Source organism: Papio anubis, chromosome 8 (genome assembly GCF_008728515.1).
Source record: "Papio anubis isolate 15944 chromosome 8, Panubis1.0, whole genome shotgun sequence".
In the NCBI taxonomy this organism is placed as follows: domain Eukaryota; kingdom Metazoa; phylum Chordata; class Mammalia; order Primates; family Cercopithecidae; genus Papio; species Papio anubis.
The window spans coordinates 2,455,478-2,478,433 of record NC_044983.1 but is presented as its reverse complement, the minus strand read 5'-3'; the positions used below and the strand labels follow the sequence as shown (position 1 = coordinate 2,478,433).

Sequence of the window (22,956 nt, the reverse complement as noted above, 5' to 3'; positions counted from 1 at the left end):
TCTTCTGTTAACACTTGCTTTATCTCTTCAAACTGTGCTTTGTTGTTATTGTCATTGTTGCTGCTTGTATGCCTTGTGATTTTTCTCTGAGAGCTGGACATATGCACTGGGTAAATTGGCCTTTAGTAGATTAGTGGTAAGATGTCGGAGAGGGAAAGCATTTCCCACTCCTGTGATCAGGTCCAAAGCTTTGATAAGCCTGTGTCCTGGGAGTGGAAGCTTTGCCAGTACTGCTCAGGTTTCTCCCCAGAGGTGGGGCAGGATCACTGTGGCCCATGGAATTGTTTCCTTTCTCCCGGGACCACCAGGCATCCCTAAACTCCAGCACCTTAAGCTCTGGTTAGCTTTGGTTTCTCCTGAGAGCAAACCTTGCTAAGAATGGCTGCTCTGGGCATTTCAAAATTGCTTCTCCTCTCTGCCCTCGAGATGCACAAGGAGATTCTTCTCTGATCGTCACTGTGAGAAACTGCCAAGTTCTTAGAAGTAAAACAGAAAAATGTGCCCCCGTTAACTGGGTCTCCCTGCTGTTTTTCTTTCTCAGACTCACCCACTGGGAGTCTGCAGCAGTTCCTCAGTGACAGTTTGGGTTTCCTCCCCCTGCACTGGCTCCCTGCAGGTTTCTGCTCTGAGAAGCTGTGGTTCTCTGTACCCACCTGCCTGTCTCTCTTCCATTTTGGACACAGCAGTTTGCCCTGTGACTTTGCTTCTCTTATGCACCTGAGAAGCATTGTGGATTTTCAGTGTGTTCAATTTTCTCCTTGTTGTTAGGACAGAGTGGCAACTTTGGAGCTTCATGCATACCTCACTGGGGTCCAGAAATGTGAATACAATTTTTCTGGTTTAATATATGATTTTTTAAAAAGTTCCATGAACACTAGAAGGATATTTAGCTTATTTGGTGGGGGGGTCTCAGAGATTGGCATATAATATTCTTTAAAATTTATTTTGTGAATGATCTTTAAATTTTATACATCTTCATTAAATTTTGTCCACTGGCTCTATTTTGATGATGAAATTTCCATGTTGTTAGAGAATGTGGATGTCTGCTTCTCCTGACCTCTCCTAGAAACTCTGACTATGTAAGCTTATGCTGTTTAGTTGTGTGTGTAGATGTTTACCCACATGACTGCACTCACTGATATAATCAATGTGTTTGACATCATTTCGGAGTGTCATTACATTATACATATTCACGTCCTCTGGGTTCGCCTTTTTTTCACTAAGGAGTTTCTTTTCTCCTTTTTTAGTATGTTTTGGTTATTATGGAAGTTTGTGTTATTATTCTACCAATCACTTTTACACAAATGCCTTTATACGACACACTTAATCCTGTTTTGCTGAATTATTGTTATTATTATTACTGTTGTCATTCTGTCATTGTTTAGATTCCTATTAAGATCAATATTAAAATTAGCTAATAATCTCTTTTCGCCTCCTTTCTTCTCCTCCGTGGTCTGATTTGAAATAATTACTCTTTGCTTCCAAGTACATGTAACATAAACACAGGAAACCCATTTCACTCTTTATGGGCCTCCCAAATTGTCCCTGATTTAAAAAAATCTGCAACTCATTAAGTCTTGATGTTTTCAAAACTTAATTAGAGAGTACAACATTTATTGGAATGATTAGGGATGAGTGGAAGAAGAATGGCAATTTTACTGATCTCTGAAGAAAGCTATTAGATTTAAACCATCAATAGTTTGGAGATTTATGTATTCATCTGTTTTCAAAATGAGTAAGTTCTCTAACCCCAGATCATATTTAAACCTGATCCATTAATTTTAGTATTCAGTATTAAAATATGTTTAGTCATTATTTCTTGCAGAAGTTGCAAAACACAAATAATACATTCTCAATTTGAAAAGACTGTAATACCGTGTAGCATTCAAAAGACAGGAAAGGGCGGGAGCTTGCAGGTACTTCAAGTGCTGAGAGCTGGAAAAAGTGGGTGCCAAATACAGTTTCAAGGGGTTTGACTGTTGTTGCTATAATTTCTAACATCTAGGGACTCCTGATGGCCCCTGGGAAGACTAAATGATCAAATTGCCCATGATCTATTTTTGCCCATGATGATGGGTAAGTTAAACGTTGAGACCATTTTCTTTAGAGTCATTAATACTCATTATTTTCAGTAAGACAGAATCAAAATATTTTAACATAGTTCTTGACATACACAAATTTCACTGTAATGTATTTAATATAATCATGGCCTATATTCTGTAAGTAAAAATAGTTATTTTCATTTTGCACATACAGAAACCAAGCCATGGTGAGAATGACTCGAAATAACACAATCGATGACTGGCAGAACTAGCATGCAATCCACATGCCTTAGATTACAAATCAGTTTTCATTCATAAAATAATGGTATCAACAGTTATTTTGGTTAGTCTTCAAAATGTGCAATGTTTGTCTCCCTTGCTATCATTTCCTTTTAGAGAAAAAGTTTAGCTTTTCCTCAGTGCAGCAAATGCAACCAAGACCATCCTAGTTTTGTGTACTCAAAACATGGTGTAATGAAGTCAGTGGATCAAATGGCAGAAAAATCTGGCTATGTAATATGCTGTTTACCCAGCAAAACACTTGGAACCATAATTCAAAGTGGCATTAAAAGAAGTTTTGATCAAAAATTTAAAATTATTGACCTTATAAAAACATAATCGAATGCATTTTCCTCATTTTGGAGCTTTGAAAAACTCATTCAAGGTTATTTTGCATTTTAAGCAGAAAAGATTAAATAAAGAAGGTGTTTTGTCCTTAGTAGAATCAGAAATGAGGTAAGTGAAAACACAGTGTATTAATGCACGATATTGCTTTATGCCTGGGAGGTGTTAGATCAATACTGGTGGCATGATTTGAGGAGTACATAAAGTAACAATTAGGTGCTAATAAGTGACGAATGAGGTATAATGCTGACTGAAAATTAAAGAAATCCTGTTATAATTATTATTATAGTTACTCATCCATCATCTGTTTCCTTCCCAAACTCTTTTATGTAAAGTTATAATTTATGTTTAATGTTGTTTTCAGCATACTCTGGTGCCCAGTGCAGAAACTGAAGATTAATTCTACACTATTCCCCTAAAATGTTTTGATTCTGAAAGCAAAGCATGGCTTTTCTCCAGGTAGTATGTACATACTTGTTGAGTCTGTTCCTGAACAAATCAATGGCAAGTTCCATTTCTTAGCAATATTTGTTCTATTGACTTTTACACTGTAGTGCTAACTCAATTACTAGGAAAGGAGGCTATTTTATTTTGGAGTCATGTCAATGTTATGCAAGTCAAATTGCAGGGTGTTCACTCTGAAGGTAACACAAATATATTTTAGGCAGAAAGGTTCAAAACAGTCTTGTCATGTTTCAGTAGGATGAGATGTCCACGGGATAATTTGCTGCTGGCCCTGTTTGCTCGTTGGATGCCTGGGCAGTTAGAAATAGCCGCAGGGAAGGCAGAGGCTCCAGTGGTCTTTACGGAAGCTCAAGCACAATCAAGTTTCTGAAAGGCTCCTAATAATCCACTCACACAGGCATCCCACGATCTCTGCGACAAACCCTGCAGTCAGGAATCAGCATGAGGATTGGCAATCCTGCCCACACAAGAAAGATCGGAGCCCTTCCGGGACATGGGCCAGTATGTGGGGACAATTTAGAAGTGCTCAAATTGTTTTCAGAAATGACATCTGCACACAAGGGGCGTGCACACCACAGTGTTTGGTACCCGATATCCTCTCAGTGGCAAAAGCGGTGAACACGAAGCAGATTGGCGAAGCCAGCTATGACATCTTTTCAGGCCCCAGAAAAGAAAAATGGAATTATGATGAAATGGCATAAAATATAATCTTCCTACAACTATTTTCAATTCCAGCTACTCAAGTATTGTATAAAATGGACCCATGTGTGTAACTGCCAATTTCAAACAGCTGTCCTGGCAGAGAACCACTCTCCACAGGGAAGGTGGTCACTCATTTTTTAAGTGTATTTTCAGTGAACAGCAGCTGCCACATCATGGGGTGATGGGTGCCCGAGCCACTGTATCCCAATAGAACAGTTGACCAGCCATGGCTCCAGGAAGCAGGTGGGGGAGCTGGGCTGCAGTTAAAGGCCGCTAGATGACACTATTTCTGTACTAAGGCGACAAGACGGGCAGTCCAGGTCCCTGGACAATGAGGGGCAAAATCTCTACAATATTCTTACAGAAAATGAGTGGATTAGCCAGGCACAGTGGCTCACACCTGAGATCCTAGCACTTTGAAAGGCCAAGGCGGGCAGATCACCTGAGGTCAGGAGTTCGAGACCAGCCTGGCCAACATGGTGAAACCCCATCTCTACTAAAAATACAAAAAATAGCCGGGCATGGTGGTGGGTGCCTGTAATCCCAGCTACTTGGGAGGCTGAGGTAGGGGAATCCCTTGAACCTGGGAGGTGGAGGTTGCAGTGAGCTGAGATCACACCCCTGCACTCCAGCCTGTGTGACAGAGCAAGACTCCATCTCAAAAAAAAAAAAAAGGGTGGATGATGGACAGATGGATGAATAGATGGAATGAAGTATAAACGAAATTTTTACATTTTGTTAGTACCCAACTGATGACAAGGATTACAATGTTTTGTGCAAATGCCACATTTAGTTTGCAAGGAAGACTTAGCATATGAGAGCTGATTTGGGTGTGCTGTTTTCCCTGCTTCTTACCACTCTTCACAGGTTCTGCTCAAAGCTACTTCCACTAACGGTGAGTCCAGCTGCTGGTTTCCTCTCTAGCTAGTGCACCGGTTCTGAGGGGGATTAAACACGTTTCTCTCTGTTGTGGCGTGTGTATGTGTATGTGTATGTGTGTGTGTACATGTGCATATATATATATTAGCATTCTTTGAAAAATCAGCAAATACAATCATTTCCTTAACTGCCTTGAGTGTACATTTTCCAATGACACAATCCTTGTGTCTTTGTGATTCAACGCTCCCCCATTTTCTTCTCTGCGGATGAACTGGGATCATGGCTCCGTGAAGGACCTTATCTGAGCCGGTCAGCAGCAAACCACAACGACTGGCTTCTCATCCGTGTCTTCCTGGGACCTGGGATTGCATCCCCAACTGGAAAAATCTGTCTGAAATAGGCTAAGAAAACCATCGCCTCGCAGAACTCAAAATTGCTAGCCATATGGATTTTAACTGGATTCCTTAGATATCAGGAATCTTGTAAATCATAGGCAAATAGGCATGTCTCTTTTTACCAGACCAAAAATAGCAACAATGAAAAACCTCTCAGATTAAGATACCCAGTTAAAAATGTAAAGCTGGAAATGCTGTTCCATTGACAGCTTCTAATCGAAACATCCTTATTCTTTAGTAATGTTCACTATGTCGTGTCATAAAGGAAACATCAACTATTTTATGTAATAATTAACAAAAAATCATAATATATTTTAATAAATAAAAACATGTAAAAATAGGTATTTTTCACTCAGGATCAGAAATATTTACATTATTTAATTTGATGATTCCAAATTATAAAAACCTCAAATGACTTTCTCTTTGAAAATGTCACTTTGATTTTCACATGAACTAAATGTTATTTCTCATTACAGTGTAAGTCCAAAATGTTGAATTAACATTATTATTTATTGGCCCATTATGATGAATATGCAACAGATACAAACAGCTGTAACCATTCCTTTATAGCTTTTAATTATATAAACAAAAATGATAAAATAGTTATATATGTATTATATATGTGTGTGTATATGTGTATATATGTATATGCACACATATATGTGTGTGTGTGTATATATATATATGAAGGGGCCTTGTGTATATGTATCTGTGCTTCTAAAATACATGAGCCAATTGCAAAGTTCATAGTTTAAAACAACCTATTCCAGAGAAATAATTTAATATAATCTTTGTTCTTTCTTCACCAAAGCCTATTTGATACTTTCTTGTCTAAAGTGCCCAAAGCTTTAGATGTCCACAGTAGCTGTGCATAAGCATTTTGAATACACAGTGATCAGAAAAGACATCAGAATAGCCAGAATTGAAATGAGAAAAGTCCAGAATTGACACGAGACAAATCAACATAAAACAGATTGATAAACGCCACATTTGAACCCAAATTACACACCCATCATCTCACACATATTCTGCTTTCTCACATTCAAAGACTGTTGTACGTGGCAAAGTCATCTTGAGGAATTCAGTATTCGTTATATTTTTCTTACAAGAAGAAAAGTGCATTTGGAGAATTTCAGCTTCTAAGAATTATTTGTATATGGCAGAATTTACCTTTTTAATTAGAATCTTACACTTATTGCCTATTTAAAATGCAAAATAAGAAAAATAAATGAGGTTTATGAGGTTTTAAAAAGTGGGCTAAATGAAGATCCATCCTAAATATATTTTTTTAAGTTAGAGATTTTAGGATTTATGAGTAACACATTGAGTCAGACTCTAAATGTTCCTTTATTCAGACAGAAGATACTGAAGAAGCAAATCAGTGTTTAGTCAGAAACCAGTCAAACAAGAACATCTGGCCAGGGTCCTGCTTGCTGGGTGGTTTCTGCGTAAGCCTCAACACAGGCAGAACGTCTTCTAAAATCTTCATGTCTGGATTAAAATAAAGAGGATTAGAAAAATGAAAATTCCATTGTTACAGTAAAGCTTCATACATCAAATACATGAGTTTGAAAATTAAGTGCATTACATTTTCAAGTGCTTTCTTGGTGTGTCTGGAAAATGTAGAATGAGTTCCTGAAAATGGATGAGAGTAAAAAATGTTTCTTTGTTTCTTTTAGTTTTTTTAACTCAAAAAACTTAATTTTGGGGGGAGTAGAAAGATGACTACTAGTATTCATCAGCAGAATAAAGTTTAAAGAAAGCATATGATTATCTAGCAAAATCTTGTGACCTAAGGCACAATGACAGTGATAGCAAACACCTGTGGCCTGCTGTGGACTATACAAAGGTTTCTGTGCGTCATTTGATTTAAATCCAGGCGAGGCCGGGCATGGTGGCTCACGCCTGTCATCCCAGCAATTTGGGAGGCTGAGGTGGGCAGATTGCTTGAGCCCAGGAGTTCAAGACCAGCCTGGGCAACACGACAAAAACCCGTGTCTACAAAAAATATAAAAATTAGCTGGGTGTGGTGGCACGTACCTGTAGTCCCAGCTACTATGGAGGCTGAGGTGGGAGTATGGCTTGAACTTCAGGAGATCAAGGCTGCAGTGAGCCCTGTTCACACCACTGCACTCTGGCCTGGGCAACAGAGCAAGACCCTACCTCCTAAAAAAAAATAAAAAAAATAAAAATTGAAGGCAAGATTGTGTGGATGGCACAGGAAGAGTTGGGGAAGTCGAGAGAGATTTTCTGTCTGCTGAGGTCAGGATGCACGAGCAGGGCACCTCCTGGTGATGGAGGAGAGGGCGGAGCTATAAGACCCCTGGGAAGGACCCCGAATGCTGGGCCGAAGGTGGAGAGGGAGTTACACTCTAAGGCTAGCGGAGAGTTTAGACATCATGAACTCGTGTGATGCTTTCTAAGAGCCTGCTGCATGTAAATCATCTTTGTGGTTGGTTTCCTCAGTCACAAGTTTTCCTTTCTACATTTTCCTTTGTGATTTTAGTGGAAAGTCACAGTTCAAAAGGTAATGTAGTCTCCAACCATCATCACTAATCTCCATGGAGGGGCCGGGCGCGGTGGCTCAAGCCTGTAATCCCAGCACTTTGGGAGGCCGAGGCTGGCGGATCACGAGGTCAGGAGATCGAGACCATCCTGGCTAACATGATGAAACCTCGTCTCTACTAAATATAAAAAAAAATTAGCCAGGCGAGGTGGCGGCGCCTGTAGTCCCAGCTACTCGGGAGGCTGAGGCAGGAGAATGGCGGGAACCCGAGGGGCGGAGCTTGCAGTGAGCCGAGATCAGGCCACTCACTCCAGCCTGGGCGGCAGAGCGAGACTCTGTCTCAAAAAAATAATAATAAAATAAAATAAAAAAATAACCACAGGGGAAAGGAGGAGGACTGTTAGATCATGCTCTGATGAGAAATCTGCTGTCCTCCAACTTTTCTTCTGTTTTAGATTGTGTTTGGTTGGCTGGTTGATTTTTCTGTGGCTATGAAGATTTTTTTTTTTTTTTTTAAATACTCAGTAATGTTACTGCAATATCTTCAGGAGTAGATGTTTTCGTAAAACACCTTTTAAAAACGCTTTGTAAAATTTTAATATGAGGGCGTATTTCCTTTCTTCATATCTGAATAACTGCCATGAAGTGTACCTTGGAATATTACATTTTCCCCAAATCTTCCATTAATTTTTATGACGTATATTGGATTTTCTTGTTCTATTATTTCTATGCCTTAAGATCATTTCAATATTTTCCATATTTTTTCTTGTCTGTATTTTTTTCTGCTCTATTTAATGAATCACCAGTGCTTTATTTGGCTTTTTTGGTTCCTACTTCAAATCATCCATTGAGCTATTAACTTCATTGATTTTATTTCTCATTTCAAAAGTCATTTCTCTAATAATTTTAAACAATTTTGATTTTGCTTTACTGTTTTTTTTTAATCTTTTTGAACATATGAAGATGCTTATTTTGGTTTCTCACTCATGATTACTTTATTTGGGAGGATAATTATTTTCTGGTGTTCCTCACGCTGTTAGTGTCTTGTGTCATTGGGAACCTGTGTCAGGCTCACCCGCTACGGCCCCGTCCGGGGGAGGCTCCAGCAGTTCAGCAGGTGCGTGGGAGAAATCAGGGCCCCCCCCCCCCCCCTGTCAATAGTTCTTTCTCCAGTCATGGCCCTGCCCATTTGACAGGCAGTCCTTTTTTGTTTTGTTTTTTTGAGGCAGAGTCTGGCTCTGTCGCCCAGGCTGGAGTGAGCGGCGCCATCTTGGCTCACTGCAAGCTCCGCCCCCCGGGTTCCCGCCATTCTCCTGCCTCAGCCTCCCGAGGAGCTGGGACCACAGGCGCCGCCACCGCGCCCCGCTAGTTTTTTTGTGTTTTTAGTAGAGATGAGGTTTCACCGTGTTAGCCAGGATGGTCTCAAACTCCTGACCTCGTGATCTGCCCGCCTCGGCCTCCCAAAGTGCTGGGATTACAGGCTTGAGCCACCGAGCCCGGCCTGTCCTATTTTTTTAAGACTTAATAGGAGAGATTCTTCTTGCTTTTCTCCTCTGTATTTCCTACTCACTTCACAGACAATGAGGAGAACGTTGTAATTCTTGTTTTCTTGCAGGTAATGCAGTTCCAACCCCTTCAACGACAGCAGAGTGACCCAGACCACCTTCCTTGAGAATTTCAGAGCTGCAGCCCACAGCCAGGGCCACGGTGGACTCAGCTCTCCACCCTGTGGTGATATACAATTCTTGTTGTGTTCCTAGCCGTGGGCTTGTTCACCTCGGAGTGTCAAGGGCGTGGCACAAACACCCCCACATTTCCATTCTGTGTTATGAAGTCCGGGTAAGTTTTCAATGTGTGTGACAGACAGGCGAACAAATGGCTTCTCATCGTCTTCATCTGCTATTTAAAAGGGCTACTCCCTCTTAGTCTGAAGCTGTAATCATTTATTCTGATTCTGATTCTACATCGATGCCCATGTCTTGTCCAGGGATTGCCCCGCATATGTCGTGAACCTGGGGGTAGGTCTCTGTTACTAGGTAGCCTGTGCCCAAGAGGACTCCCCTCTGTCCCGCTGTCCGTCTCAGGGTCTTTGGTGTCTGGTCCACCTTGGACTATCCCTCTGTGTCATCATTTTAGTCCTTTCCATTTAGGTCATCTGATGTAACATTGTCCTGTTTGCATTTGAAATTGATGCATTTAAATTTATTTGGAGTAAATCGCTGATACAATTCCACCAGAAACCAACTGCTGCAGCTAAAATAGTATTTGCAAGCACAATGACACAGTCTCAGTAGCTTAAAAGCATAACCGTTAGTCAGGCTGATAAATAATTAGCATGCGTTGGTGCTGCCTCATATAATCAGTTCTTAAAATAAGATCTCTCTATGTCAACACAAGACATCATAATTGAAAGTTCTAGCCCAAAAAGTCCCATCTTTTGATTTTGTAGAAAGAAAATGTCTTGTTTAAAATATGTACAGAACAGCAAAAATGGTTAACTTTCTGCCAATTTTATACAATGCAATGTGATTTATTTTCAAGCAAAATATCATTTCTGATCCACAAGAAATAATCAACACCTAAGAAAATTTAATGAAATACATTATTTTCTATCATGATGTGATAATTGACAAATTAACTGGTATTACCACTGAAATAATTTTCTTCATGTCCTTTATACATATTTTTGTGACTGTTACTTGTTGAGACTTGACAATTTATAAGTCAGATTAAAAATCTCAGGAATTAGCTGACAGAAATTCCATTTGAGTTTAAAATAGTTCCCACAGAGCTTATTATATATTATCAGGGCAGTAAAGATTATGAAGTCAGGTCCCAAACTTATTTGACCTACAAAATGATTTATACCATCATGTGAATTATAAATAATAGAGTTTGGGGGAAAAGCCTTTATAAATCAAAGGGTGGAATAGGTTTTAATAAAATCACATTGACATGTACAATACTGTGAGAGAAAAAATAATGTTTTTTACAGAGACTAATATATACTTGAGAAAATAACTTTAGCTGCTGCATCTTGTTACTAGTTCACAGAGAGCTGTAGAGCCAGAGCTACATCTAGAGAGATAGGAATGTATAGAGAGAAACCACGAGAAAGACAGAGAAAAGATAGAGAGGAGAGACAAAACAGAAATAGAGAAAGGGAGAAAGGCAGGAGAGGAGACGGCGGCAGAGACAGACAGTGGGGGGAAGAGAGAGAACAGCAGAAAGCAAGAGAAACGGAAGGTGGGGAGTTAGAGAAGGAGGGAAACAGAGACACAGAGGCAGAGAAAGGGAGAGAGGGTGGGAGAGACACAAAGTGGCTTCATTTTCATTCAGAAACTAGGACTCCCTGAGCAGCCCAGGGGCCTTCTCCCTCCTCATTGTACACACGGACTCCTGGTGCCTCTGTGCTCTGGCTCTGTATAGCTCAGTGTTTCTGTTGCTCATGGTAAGTGGAGTCAGGTTGAACGCTGGTCCCAGCCTTTGCTGGAGCAAGGCCTCTGTCAAAGCAGGTGTGTAGCTATGCCTGAATCCCAGTCTTGTTTATTTCCAGGTCTGCTACTTTAGGCTTTGAAATATCTTGTCCTCTTCCCTGTATCTCCATGAATACACAATCTCTTATCTTTCCATGTCTCCCTTTTGCTCCTCAACCTCTCCCTTTTCCCTTTCCACTTTCCCAGTCCCCCCAGCATATCACCTGGGCCCTATGTTACACGTCCTCTGTGTGGAACCGAGAGTGGCTCGCTTCTCCTGATGGGATGCTTTCAGGTGCAGTGATTTGTGGCAGTAATGGTCTCAGGACTGTGCCTGGGGCCCTTGTTTGCCACTCCATGGTAGTGCGTAATGTCTGGCTCAGTGGCCTCATAACCGCGTAGCTTTCCTTGCGGTTGCTCCGTCAGAGTGGCCTGTGAAGCGACCCCAGGGGTGCTGAGTGTTTCTGACTCAGATCTATGGAGGGAATGCTTGCGTCCAACTGCACTGGACAAATAGACATGGAAAATGAGAAACTTGAACTCTCAGCCCAAAGTACAGTCAGACGGGAGTTTCTACAGAGGAGCCAAAGGGATTTCTTATTTCTTTAACTATAGAGTTTTTAGATGGATATAAACAAGACTCTAAATCTAATTGTGTTTTCGCAAAATTGTGATGTAAATTGAACCCCCAGGGTCTCGAGGATGTCATGTACAAATGACAACACTGTTTGAGAGGTAGTGGGCTGCCAAGTTTTAGAATGGAGCTGTTGGGAAAATTCAGATGATTTTTAGACACGTGTGTTCCGAATTCCCTCCCATGTCTCCCTTGCCAGTGAAGCTGTTCTCCAGTTTCTCCCGAGGGGGACAAGCCCCCTTTGCTGGAAGACTGCAGTTGTTTGGGTGAATGGTTAGGGAATTGAAGGAAAAAAAAGGATAGAACTCACCCCAAAGAGAAATATGAACAGATGCCTTGGTGTGGGTGATGTGGCTCATGTTGAATATTCGTCCGAGGACATCCGTGGTGGAGGAGCTCTCGAATCCGGTGGACAAGGGAAATCATCTCTGGGTATTTCTTTGTCTGTTTGGGTTTAGTTTGGTTTGACTTGTTTTTGACTTTATCTTGTTCCCATCGTTAGGTTTTGCCACCATAAAATGAACCAGGGAGCTGTCCAACATCCCAGCATATAAAACAATCCACTCCTAAGTTGTACGTCAGTAACAAAATGAATCTCTCTTTAATGATATCTCCTTAATCACCTTTCCAAAAATTTCAGTGGTACTTTCAGTGATTAATTCAAATGTTCTATTAAGTTTTGAATCAACGCTGATAATAAATATTCTGTGTAGAAAATCAAGCTATTTGTCCAGGCTTCTGAATTAGATGGTATAATGCTACAGTTGCACGTGTTACTAGCCTATAATACTTCATCTCTTCCATATCTATGGTTATATTATGTTTATGTTTTCCTCATTTCTAATTGTATTTTCTGTTTTTGCATTACTGTGCTCAATACCTTTTTTGTTTCATTTTTACAAAGAACCAGGGTTTATACTTACTTATTATTTCTACTTTTCGTTTCTTACTTTATTAATTTAAACTTTTTTCTTATTATTTTATAGTTTGTGTGCCATTTGGTTTATTCTGGTGATGTTGTTCAAATATGATACAATGGCAGGAAAATTTTCCTTTTTATTAAACTGCACAACCATTGATAACTAAGCATCATTTTAGTAAGTGGTACTCTGTTTTTCATTGAATTCTATGCAATTTACAATTGCGTCTTTTGATGTAAGGATATCTTAGAGAGACTTGAGTAACTTCACAGACGCTAAAGGTTTATAGTTATTATTATTAATTGGTATTTTTATTAGATTTTTTAAAAAGGTAATCTCCAGCATTTCAAAATTACTTCGTCAGTCCTTGAAAAAATGTTGGAACTTCTCCATGGACATAAATATTGATTTTAGTTATGTATAGGCTATATCATTTCACAGACATTTGTTAAACCAAATGTGTTTATTATATGTTTTTGTTTCTCTATATTCCTACTAATTTTTGCTTTATTATATCAGCTATATTCTAGAAGAGATATATGATTATCATCTACCAAGATTATAAATTATAAAGTTCTCCCAAATTTAGAACCACCTTTGCTTTGAAAATTGAACTGCTATTTTCTTTGGACTACAATGGTTAGTGTTTGGTATGCCCCCTTCATTATGCCATTTCATACCATATGAAATTTTATTTAATGTTTGTCTTCAACTTATTTCACGAAATCATGTTTTAATTTTAAATTTCACTTTGATGGATATCGGATTTGTTCAAGTTCTATCATTCAACTTTCAAAGTTATTTTTATGGAACAAACAAACAAGTAATATCCTTTAAGTATATCCTGTACAATATCTGAGATAGATATACTTATATAATATATATCTCAGTATCTGAGATATATAATGCATGCCCATTATAGATACATAATACATATTTTTATATATTGGTTGGTGCAAAAGTGAGTGCGGTTTTTGCCATTCCTTTTAATGACAAAAACTGCAATTATTTTGCACCAACCTAATAAAAATATATAATATATATTATTCTTTGGAAATTTAAAAATAACTTGTGTTCTGTATTTTATCTGGCACCCCTGACTACTGCTGGTCTGATTCAGTTTTTCTCTTTTGTGTAACTTTTTTTACTCATTGAGATCTTACCAGTTATTGTTTAGCTTTAGAGGCATTAACTTTTATTATGTCCCTGTATGTGTGCAGTTTGTTTTGTTTATTTTTCTTTTTGTTTTGTGGTTGCTGTTGTCTTGTTTTTAATCATTGATCCTGAGAATTACTGAAGAAATCTGTCAATACGAGGGCTAGCCATTGTTTTCTTGCTCGCCATTGTTTTCTTGCTCCAGAACTCAAGTGTGCCACACCCAGGGATCCGGAGAACAAGCCTTGTGGAAACACCCATTCAGGTGGATGCACCCTCTCCCTCCCAGCCCATGAGTCTCTGCAACTAACGATTTCCCCAGATGCTCCCCAGATCTGCAGCGTTGCCGTCTCTGCCGCTGACCAGGAAGCCGTCTGTGCTCCCATAGCCCCTTCAGAAACATGTGACCTCCTGAGTCCTAAGTCTTCCGCAGAAACAGCAGCTGCCCCGTGCCTCAAGTGGCAGCAGGACCCTCTCTGCCGTGGTCTCTACTTAGAGCTGGAAGCCTAGTGAGTCTGATGGTAAAAGGAATGGCAGCAGATTCCGGGGTGACCTGGGAGACTTCCATCATTCCAAAGCTCCTCCATCACTTGTGCTTACCTGTGGGAGACCGAAGGTGTGACAACCTTTCAGCTTTAGCTTTGTCAGTATGGAGGGACTAGACTCTCCATGTGGACCCATGTCAAGTCACTCATGATCATCAACCTGCATATTGTTTTTTTTCCTTACTGTATCACTTAGAGTAGCGTCAGGAAATGAAGGATTCATTTGAAATGAGATTACTCAAGAAGAGTTAATTTTCAAAACGGCTTGTACACCAATCTTGTGTTTTTTCTCATACTCTTCTGATCATCTCCCTACTTCAATTGGGATGACACCTAAATGAGGTGGCCCCTCGGACTCCACACGTGGATACAACACCACACAGGATAACTGCTTTCGGTGCGAATGCCGGGCCAGAGAGCAGGTGTGTGGAATTAGCCGCGGACCCATGGTGCAAACTGGGAGAATGGGATACTAGTGAGATTTAGTCAGATAAATTTCCCATCCTTTCCTCTCTTGGAGACTGAGGTGTGGTTCTACTTGCATCCCTTCAGGATAATTCCTGAGCACCAAGACAGCAGAGCTGGAAGACGGACCTGCTGCCTCTGTGTAGCTCTCTCACTCCCCAACCCCTCGCATTCACTGCTGGGTGCTTCTCCCTCCCAGTTAAGCTGATACCTTGACGTCATAGCCTTGGGCTGTGCCTTCTCCAGAACCTTGGCAAGGAGAGGGACTGTTTATAAAGGTGTAGGTTAGGGTGTGGGAGATGTTCAAGAAATAATTCTGAGACTAGCAGCAGGAGAGCCTTTCTCCCAAATCTCACTTACTCCAGACCTGATGAGGGGGAGAGTTTGGGTTGAAGAAAATGCAAGTAGATGTTCCTATTGTCTGGCTGCCATGAGGAGGACAGTGACCTTTAATCCAGGGATGGGGCTGTCCTGAGAGGGCCTGGCTGGCTGTTATGGGAAATAAATACCCTGGCCTTTATTGTTGCTTCCCTTTAGTTTCTTCCACCAAACCAGGTCTCCTCATTGAACAAACCCAACCGAAGCCAATGGCAAGGAGGTTTGTTCTTGTTGCTGTTTTAATTTTGACCTAGATCACTTTAGAAAAGAATAAAACCTATATCTAACGGGGTAAATAGAACATAAGAGGCCAAGTTAAAAACAAATCAAGCAAAGTTGAATTTTCAGCCGCTCTTTTACACTCATATAGATACCATAATCAATTAGCTGCAGCTCCCTGCAGGTCAAACCATCCCAATTGTTATCCCAACCTTACTATTCACTACAGTAACCAGGTCTACCTTCTCTCTGGTTGGTGAGCTCCAGCTCTGTGTGTCAGCCCTCTGGGAAGCCATCACGGCCGCCCCCACCTTCTGGTACCATCACGCCCTGCTCCTGGTCCTCTGGGACCATCATGTCTCCCCCCCCCCCCCGTCCTCTGGTGCCATCATGCCAGCTCCCGCCCTGTCCTCTGGTGCCATTAGTGACCCCCACCTTCTGGTGCCATCAGGCTCCCCCCCATCCCCGCTGCCCTCTGGGACCATCACGCCCACCTCGTCCTGTGGTGCACTGTCACGCTTATTGACATCCAGGACCTCATTTTGGTGGTGTCATTTCCCCTCTATTATCACTGGCCTTCAAAATCAGTTACTACTGAGCTCTTTAAGGATGTTGGAGTTCCCGTCACTCATGCACCTTAAGTACCTGAGTGACTCCTGGACTCTTCTGGAGATGTAAGCAGAGGAGGCAGGTGGGAGCCGTTCATGGTCACTTATCCCAGGATTTCCATCCAAGCCTTTAAATACTTCTCTCTGCCTTATACCAGCGATGCTCGAGTACTGCACACATATTTGATACAGGTCGCCAGTTAGACCTAAATTTATCCAACTACTAGACGCTAAATTGGATCGTCTTTCAGCTATGGAAGCTAATGTATTTATTTCAGAAAATCTGACAAGATCAGTTAAATATTCCATTCCTGTATGCCTTCTCTTGCAACCGGAGAATCCACACATATCTCTATGTCTCCACTTCTGTTTTGACTTCCTAATCCCTCAGAAGAATGTCTCATATGAAAAATTAAGCTGCATCCATAATCCAGCCAACCAGGAATTTGGCGAAATGTGATTTTTTTACATATATCAAAATCGTGACAGAGACAGCACATGGAAAGAAGAGGAGGGACAGAGAGTGAGCAGAAATATTGAGCACAGCGTAGGCTTCCAGAGCTCAGCCCTTCAGACAGGACACCCTCTCCGGAAATGGACGTTCTGCCACTGGGAGAAATCTCACAGTTCAGTGAGTGGGTGTTGCATAAATACCTGTTCAACGAGCAGGAGTTTTGCACGCTGTCTTATAAATAGCAAGCAAAGATAATTTCCTACATATCTTATAAATCACATGCCACTGTCTGCATGTGCCCTTCTTATGCCTTAAAGTAAATTTATCTAATTAGTCACATATTTATTAGCACAAGACATGTCTCAGGCTCTGAGTTAGGTATTTGAGAGTCAGTGTTTACAAGAGGTGTTTGAGCACCACCCTTATTGCGATTCTATTCTAGAGAAATCTGATAGGCAAATACACGTACCAACGGATGACTGTGGTTTGTATTATTGTGTATGGAATACAGCACATGACTGAGAAGGACGCAGGGCTCATAATTTAGATTAGAAAAGGTAAGACCAATTTGAAATGTTTAGGGCATGAAGCCTGAAAACAACATAATTTTCTGTTCCCAAGTTAAACAATTATGAGACTTGGAATAATTTTCTTTCCCTATAAATGTAATTTCCTATTCCTGTGTTTAAAAACAACAGCACACACACACACACAAAAAAAAACTCAGGCCAGGCAAAACTAAACATAGCTGTGTTCACCACAAAATATTTCATACAGAAAGGTAAGAGTATGAAAGAAAAAATGAAGAGTAAAAACCACCTAAAACAGCTTAGATAGAGCTTGTTTGGCAGGATTTGATCTTGGGATGGTAGGAGCAATGGAAAGACAAAATCCAAATCAGAAGTAGTGCAGGTTTAGTTAATTAATCAATTTAATTAATTTGCTGTGATATTTGACTGTATGTTTACAGTGAAGACGGGAATAGCAACATCTTTTATACTTTGCACATCAGCCTGTGTTGAACGAAATATGCTCTCACTGGGAAATGGTTGGATGGCCCTAGTAGGGATTCCATGAAGAGTTTCATTCTTCAAGTTGATTTGTCCCTGAAGGTGTGAGTGGTATTTCCATTTTTTATTTTTCCCCGATTTCTAGCTTAAGTAAGCTATGTTTATCATTGAGTTTTATCTGCCTGAATAATAACAATGGCTCTTTCTTTTATTTGAGGACTCTGAAATCTGCAAAGACAGATTCCATCGCATAGAAGAAAAACAAAAGTGATAAATATTGTTCCTGAGTTCAACTTATTACAAAACAGCTGTACTTTTCTGCAAGTTTTAGCTGTGCAATTTAAAAATCACTTTAAGAATTACTTTAAACCACTTCAAAGCATTTTATCTCATTAAATTCTCCCACTGATTGATTCCCAGGCTCACATTCTCTCTGCTCCCATCAGCCTGATGTCTTCAAGCCAGGATTTCTTGGGGTTTATCTCACCAGATGCAATCAACTCAAGTTCCCTCTGTGGTGCCTTCTCATTTCCCTTATGCCAAGTCACACTAAAATACTTGAGAACAATATCCATAAAATGTTCTGATATGATTTTCTTGTTGTAAGTTACACACTGTGAATCTGTAAACACAAGACAGAGACTCACATGTGTTGACATTGTTTGTGACTAAAGGGAACATGGCCTCAGAACACACACATTACTTGGATGACATGGACATTATGCATTTTTGTACATTTGGATACTGATTGAATTGGGTGCTTGCCTCCAATAAGAATGGTACTTGTTGGCCTCACTGTTAGAGATCTGGTTTTTCTGCGTGGAGTTTCGTTGCACCTCAGGTCATTCCAACAGGTGATGATAATGCTCTGTACATATGCGCAGATGAGGGAGACAAGCTAAAGATACTGGCTTTGTCTATACAAAAATTGTGATAATGTAAAATACAGACAGGAATAATCCATTGCTATTTCTGACTTAGAGATACTGACTGAGAACTGTTTCCACAACACTAATTATGGGTACCAGGCATTGCATATACACATTTTGTGATAAGGGCTTTTTTAGCTTTATGCCAACCAACATCCTTCAGTCAGAGTCTTTAATGTGTGTGCCTGAAGGGAGGTGCCTTTCAGTGGTTCCACCTGTCTACCAGGTCTCAGGGCAACAGACGAGCTTCCTCCTGACGGCCTCTGCCTGGTCAGCCTCCTGTCCTGCCACACCCACTTCGTTCTTCAGGATCACAGAACCGTTCACATGGTTCACTTTGCTCAGGATGTTCCATCTCCGAATGTTCTCGCCTTAGTCTCATCTCAGGTCAAGAAGCTGCTCCGCCCCGAGATCTGACTCTTCTGCCACGTTGTGCAGACCTGGTCTAGTGTTTTCCAACGTCAGGGCTCCCCAGGTGGACGGTGCTTCTCTTTTCTCTTTAGTCTTCAAGTTATTGAAAAACTGAGTCTATTTCTTTCTTCATTTCTGTATATTCAGTCATATAGTAGGAGCTCAGAAAGGTTTGTGTTTTTTTTTCCATTCTATTGAACTGAAAAGATAGGTACCAAATCAAAGAAACGCCAGGCTATTCTCTCTGATTATGTCCTTCTGGTTGAGTACATTGAATTTACGTGGGCTTGGGGAGGGGTGTGAAGCACCCAAGGGTGACACACATTGAGCTCCGGGCTCACAGGCCACGCACACAGCGTCATTACGTGGAGCACCTGTCACTGGCTGTGTTCTATTAAAAATATCCAAGAAACAATATGATGAGGCAGTACTAGAGGCAGGGAGAGAATACCGTGTCAAAGGGTCTGTAATCTGTAAAGTGAGTAAAACTCCACGAAAACCCAGGTCTATGTGACTCCAAATTTCCACCAAGACCTTTATGCTCTACAACAGGGGCATTGCCACTTTGGAAATACTTGCTTTATTCTCAATCCCCATGAGATATTTAGTATTAAAAATTAGGAAGAGACTGGGCGAAATGGCTCATGCCTGTAATCCCAGTACTTTGGGAGACCAAGACCAACTGATCACCTGAGGTCAGGAGTTCAAGACCAGTCTGTTCACCATGGTAAAACCCCATCACTACTAAAAATATAAAAATTAGCTGGGCATGGTGATGGGTACCTATAATCCCAACTACTCGGGAGGCTGAGCCAGGAAAATTGCTTGAACCCAGGAGGCGGAGGTTTCAGTGAGCTCCAGCCTGGGCAACAGAGGGAGATGAGACTCCATTTAAAAAAGAAAAAACATTAAGAAGACTTTTGAGAAGTATCCATTCATATCTTTTGCCCACTTTTTGATGGGGTTGTTTTTTTCTTGTAAATTTGCTTAAGTTCCTGTAGATGGGTAGATTGTGAAAATTTTCTCCCATTCTGTAGGTTGCCTGTTCACTCTGATGCTAGTTTCTTGTGCTGTGTAGAAGCTCTTTAGTTTAATTAGATCCCACTTGTCAATTGTGGCTTTTGTCGCAATTGCTTTTGGTATTTTAGTCTTAAAGTCTTTGCCCATGCCTGTGTCCTGAATGGTATTGCCTAGGTTTTCTTCTAGGGTTTTTATGGTTTTTGGTTTTACATTTAAGTTTTTAATCCAACTTGAGGTAATTTTTGTATGTATTTATGTGGACAACAAACACATGAAAAAAAGCTCATCATCACCGATCATTAGAGAAATGCACATCAAAACCACATGGAGACACCATCTCACTCCAGTCAGAATGGCTATGATTAGAAAGTCAGGAAACAATAGATGCTGGCGAGGCTGTGGAGAAATAGGAATGCTTTTACGCTGCTGGTGGGTGTGTAAATTAGTTCAACCATTGTGGAAGACAGTGTGGTGATTCCTCAAGGATCTAGAACCAGAAATACCATTTGACCCAGCAATCCCATTACTGGATATACACCCAAAGGATTAGAAATCATTCTACTATAAAGACACATGCACATGTATGTTTATTGCAGCATTATCTGCAATAGCAAAGACTTGGAACCAACCGAAATGCCCATCAATAATAGACTGGATAAATAAATTGTGGCACATATACACCATGGAATACTATGCAGCCATAAAAAAGAATGAGATTATGTCCTTTGCAGGGACATGAATGAAGCTGGAAGCCATCATTCTTAGCAAACTAACACAAGAACAGAAAACCAAACACCGATTGTTCTCACTCATAAGTGGGAGTTGAACAGTGAGAACACACGAACACAGGGAGGGGAACAACACACACTAGGCCCTGTTGGGGGTGGGGGGCAAGGGGAGGGAGGGCATTAGGACAAATACCTAATGCACATGGGGCTTAAAACCTAGATGATGGGTTGGTAGGTGCAGCAAACCACCATGGCACATGTACGCCTATGTAACAAAGCTGCACATTCTGCACATGTATCTCGGAACTTAAAGTAAAATAAAAGATACATAAATAAGTACAAAAATTAGGAATACCAAGAAAATGTGAAAATCGCTGTCCTGAATTTCTCCCTTGCTCACAGATTGTTTTTGCTACACCTGCAAAATATCTCACAGCTGTGAGCTGTCGCAAAAGATGAGTCCAAAGACATGCTCGGTGGGCTGGTGAGGACCCAGGAAGGGCTGTCCCACCGGGAGCTCCCAGCATCTGCATCCTCTCTTGATTTTGCCGTGACATCCATCAAGGTGTGCAAGGCTTCTAAAGGCGGAGTCTTGCTAAAGTGACTAAGGTAGTTGAATGCATTTCATTTATATATTGATTCCTTATTCAACAAAAAAAAATAAATTTTAGTTATTACAAATATGACATAAAAGAAAAAATATGTGTTTTAAAAGGATGAAATGACAAAGTATAAAAGAAGCATAGAATGCAATGTATTCCTGCATTTCTAAGCAAGGATATTTATGACTGTAAATGTCATGAAAGATTTTTGTCAGACTATTTCTACCCTACTTATACTAATACTTATGAAATAATGTCTGATAGAAAGAAATGTCTAGCAAAAGTAATTTCTTAACATGAATTTTAAAGCATACTTTGCACATTTGGATGCTAAGTGTTTTTGAACATTATATAAAGCCAAGAATAATTTAACATATTCTGGCTTACGTTTCCATGTTATATTCAATCTTACAGGATTACTCATTGCAAAAGAGTATAAAGAAGGATATATTTTATATTAAAATGTTTATCTTAAATCCTGGATCTGTCTGTTAAAAGTGAGCTAATCCATTTTTCTATTCCTTTTAACCAGTGGGAGACAGAGGAAGAGGGAAGGACTCAATAAACCCAGAATCTGAGAAGGACCGAGATGAATTCTGTGAGAATTTCTTATTTGCTAGGCTCCTTTGGATTACTCTAATATGTTATCTCAATTAAACCACATTGCAACACCATTAAGTAAATACAATTGATAGTTCTTCTGATGGTGAAAACCATCAGATTCAAGAATGGTTATAAACCTTACTCAAATACTATATTAGCCTGGAGTCTGAAGCTCATAGTCTTAACCACTACTTTATATTAAAAACCAGGTTTGCCCTATGAATTTTACCTCAAGAAATGAAACATACCAGGTGCATCTTTAACTGAAAAATCCAGATGGAAATATTAAAATAAATGACCAGTAACAGCATTTATAATGTATATTGGTTCCAGTATAGACATCTGTTTCCTCTACAGTTGATTTAGGTGGGAATGGTAGGAAAAGGCATGGTGCCTTTCTAACCTGTTCCCTTTTCTCCATTGCTTTTGAGCTCAGCTGCCACTGGTCCTAATGCGTTTGCAGTTCCCACAGGCAGAAAGCCTTGTATGATGTGGGTCTGGGCTGGGCGCGGTGGTTCACACCTGTAATCACAGCACTGTGGGAGGCTGGGGTGGGAGGAGCATGAGGTCAGGAGTTGGAGACCAGCCTGGCCTACATAGTGAAACCCTGTCTCTACTAAAAATACAAAAATTAGTCGGGTATGGTGGCAGGGGCCTGTGGTCCCAGCTAAAGTCCCTCAGGAGGCTGAGGTTTCTCCCTCAGGAGAATCACTTGAAACCAGGAGGCAGAGGTTGCAGTGAGCCGAGATAGTGCCACTGCACTCCAGCCTGGGCAACAGCAAGAGGAAAACTCCATCTCAAAAAAAAAAAAAAAATGTGGATCTGACTCTCTGCCCTGACCCAGTGTCCCCACAAGTTGCCTTAGCCCTCCTCCTAATGCAGAATCACCCCAGCTTGCCTCAGGCAGCGGTTGCCTCTCTCCTTCCCTCTCAAGCCATAGCATCTTCAGTGCTCACTGCCATTGACTTACCGTCCTTGATTGGAGTCATCAAAATCGATTCCCCTGGAGAGGCCATTATGGATGACATCATCTTCCACTTGGAGTCCTTGGTGCCCAGTGCAGTGGCTGGATCACAAGCTCTCATTAAAAATATGTATTTAACAGGGCAAAAAAAAAAATATACATATATATATATATCATCCTGAGATTTTTGGGAATCTGGAGAAACACGTTCTGTTTCTGAAT

General features: G+C 40.6%; 1 long non-coding RNA gene across 1 annotated transcript; it reads left to right on the top strand.

Annotated features, from left to right (window-relative positions):
* The first annotated feature begins 9,046 nt into the window (after positions 1 to 9,046).
* On the top strand, positions 9,047 to 22,362 carry LOC103886579. Its single transcript, XR_650301.3, has 3 exons — positions 9,047 to 9,452; positions 20,968 to 21,174; positions 21,700 to 22,362. It is a non-coding gene; the product is annotated as an uncharacterized LOC103886579 (long non-coding RNA).
* The last annotated feature ends 594 nt before the right edge of the window (positions 22,363 to 22,956 follow it).